Source organism: Bos indicus, chromosome 9, assembly GCF_029378745.1.
Source record: "Bos indicus isolate NIAB-ARS_2022 breed Sahiwal x Tharparkar chromosome 9, NIAB-ARS_B.indTharparkar_mat_pri_1.0, whole genome shotgun sequence".
In the NCBI taxonomy this organism is placed as follows: Eukaryota; Metazoa; Chordata; class Mammalia; order Artiodactyla; family Bovidae; genus Bos; species Bos indicus.
This window is the reverse complement of record NC_091768.1, coordinates 80,160,805-80,163,804: the sequence shown is the minus strand read 5'-3', so window position 1 is coordinate 80,163,804 and position 3,000 is coordinate 80,160,805. Positions and strand designations below refer to the sequence as shown.

Below are 3,000 nucleotides of genomic sequence, written 5' to 3'. Positions count from 1 at the left end.
AATTTTCTTTCCACCCTGTTGCAAAATATACACCAGTGTACACACAGAAAAAACATTCATGAGCCCTTCCTGAGAAATTGTTTTTAAGAGTCACCTGTCATCACCCAACTTGGATCTTCTAAGCTTTGACACCAGGAAAATCCCTATATGCTGTTGCCTTTCAAGAGTCTACGAATATATCCTACCCATCAATCTAGGGCTATGTAATGTATGCTTCTCTATCTTTGCCAAAGCATAGGTTCATCCGCTTTTTATTACAGCATCTGTCTCCAGGCAACATGCCACCAGGCTGCTGAGCCGGTCTTCCAGGCTGTAGGCTTACTGTGGTGACTGGCCCCTTCGTCCTGAGTCAAAGACTTCTTGTTTCAGAGGCACAGGCTGAGGAAGAGAACGACCAGTTCTGAGCTGTTCGGCTGGGTGCACATCCTCAGTCTAAATGAAGGATGCACGTAGGTAAGGTTGATTTAAAAAGGCTCAGATGGATGGCTTCTGTGTGCCCACCCTCCAGGTCTCCTCACACTTCTAGAATCATCAGCAAATAAATGCCTGTTGTCCAGAGTTCCAGTGTAGAGGAGGGGTAACAGAGGTAACAGGCCAGCTGCATGGTCTTTCAGGTTCCACTGCTCAGGGGGTCTTCTATTCTCTGTCACAAGTGTCCCAAAGGCTGCCACAGAGCCAGCATCACCAACCAGTAACACAAGTCTACATTTCTTTCCTTTATTTATTATCATCTTTGGGAGGATTTTGAAGATGGGTTTTCCCATTGGATGGTTAAGCCTAAGCTTTGATAATGCATTGGCCTCAGGTTTATATGGACACTCACCTTATATATGTTATTGTATATTTTTCTAAGTCTTTAATTACTCATGAGTCAAAGCAAATCAAAGTTGTCTACTGATGGCAAGGATTTTTTTTTTTCCCAGTTGCTTCTGTGAGAAAAGGAGAGAGTTGAAGTGGGGGTAGTGTTGAGGCAGATGGAAGAGAATGGAGTGAACTGCAGCTGATTCTCTGATCCTTGGCCTCAGATGAGTGAGTGAGTGAGTGAGGTGGGTGGGGTCCAGACTTTTCCACCATCACCAAAACAATCACCTGTTTGTTTTTACTGTCATCATCACTAAACACAGTTTGTAAGCACTGTTTGCACCTGGTTGGAATGAATGACCACAATGTTCACGTGACTGTTCCTGAGAGTTATTGTGGGGCATGGGCACCAGCATCAGCCGGCATCGTGCCCCAGATCCAGCACAATGGAAGGTCAAGTTTATTAGTTAGCAAGCTTAGAGTACAAACTGAGGCTTCCTAGTCTTTCTCCAATCATGCAAAATCAGACAATGATAATGTTTTATGGCATTTAGATAAGTGGATAAAGATGCTCTTGGCCCCAGGCCACTGGTCCAGGAACTCTGGCAATTCTAGGTCCCATGAGGCTGCCAAAAGGTCAAAGAAAGTGGTATGTCAGCAGCAGCCCATCCATGGCAAGAATACTGGAGTGGGTTGCCATTTTCTCCTCCAGGAGATCTTCCTGACCTAGGGATCAAACCCACATCTCCTGTGTCTCCTGCCTTACAGGTGGATTCTTTACCTGCTGAGCCATCAGGAAAGCCCATCCGTGACCCAGCATTGCACTACTACCTGCCAGCTGCTGCTGCTGCTGCTAAGTCGCTTCAGTCGTGTCCGACTCTGCACGACCCCATAGACGGCAGCCCACCAGGGTCCCCTGTCCCTGGGATTCTCTTGGCAAGAACACTGCAGTGGGTTGCCATTTCCTTCTCCAGTGCATGAAAGTGAAAAGTGAAAGTGAAGTCGCTCAGTTGTGTCCGATCCTCAGCGACCCCATGGACTGCAGCCCTCCAGGCTCCTCCGTCCATGGGATTTTCCAGGCAAGAATACTGGAGTGGGGTGCCATTGCCTTCTCCGACTACCTGCCAGTAGAAAGGTGCTAATCTACATTACTGATATTAATGAACCACATGGTACTGACTGACAAAATTCCATGTTTATATGATATTTGAAGAAGTGAAGTGAAGTCAATCAGTCATGTCCGACTCTTTGCGACCCCATGGACTGTAGCCTACCAGGCTCTGAGGAGCCTCTCAGCACATGGAATTTTCCAGGCAAGAGTACTGGAGTGGGTTGCCATTTCCTTCTCTAGGGGATCTTCCCAACCCAGGGATCGAACCTGGGTCTCCCGCATTGCAGGCAGACGCTTTACCGTCTGAGCCACCTGGGAAGCCATATGTAATATTTGAGATATCTGCTAAATTAATTAATGCATTTCAATATCCAACAATTGCTAAATTCCAGTGATTGTTCCTCTGTGAATTCTAGCAGCCCAGTTGACCCTAAAGGCTCATAAAGACTGGAGAGAGAGGAGAAGTCTGTTACAAAAGATGTCAAGGTTTCATTATTACCAAATATTTCTAAAGCATGGACCCACTGTTTTCAGAATATTCAGGAATTTGGTAGGAATAATTCTACATGCTTACTCCTTGGAAGGAAAGTTATGATCAAGCTAGATAGCATATTCAAAAGCAGAGACATTACTTTGCCGACAAAGGTTCGTCTTGTCAAGGCTATGGTTTTTTCTGTGGTCATGTATGGATGTGAGAGTTGGACTGTGAAGAAGGCTGAGCGCCAAAGAATTGATGCTTTTGAACTGTGGTGTTGGAGACGACTCTTGAGAGTCCCTTGGACTGCAAGGAGATCCAACCAGTCCATTCTGAAGGAGATCAGCCCTGGGATTTCTTTGGAAGGAATGATGCTAAAGCTGAAACTCCAGTACTTTGGCCACCTCACGCGAAGAGTTGACTCATTGGAAAAGACTCTGATGCTGGGAGGGATTGGGGGCAGGAGAAGAAGGGGACGACAGAGGATGAGATGGCTGGATGGCATGACTGACTCGATGGACGTGAGTCTGAGTGAACTCCGGGAGTAGGTGATGGACAGGGAGGCCTGGCGTGCTGTGATTCAAGGGGTCGCAAAGAATCGGACACGACTGAG

The 3,000-nt window shown here is 46.7% G+C and overlaps 1 non-coding gene across 1 annotated transcript; it reads right to left on the bottom strand.

The window, feature by feature from the left end:
* Positions 1–2,158: 2,158 nt before the first annotated feature.
* TRNAC-GCA (transfer RNA cysteine (anticodon GCA)) lies at positions 2,159–2,230 on the bottom strand. Its single transcript has one exon. It is a non-coding gene; the product is annotated as a tRNA-Cys (tRNA).
* Between the last annotated feature and the right edge of the window lie 770 nt (positions 2,231–3,000).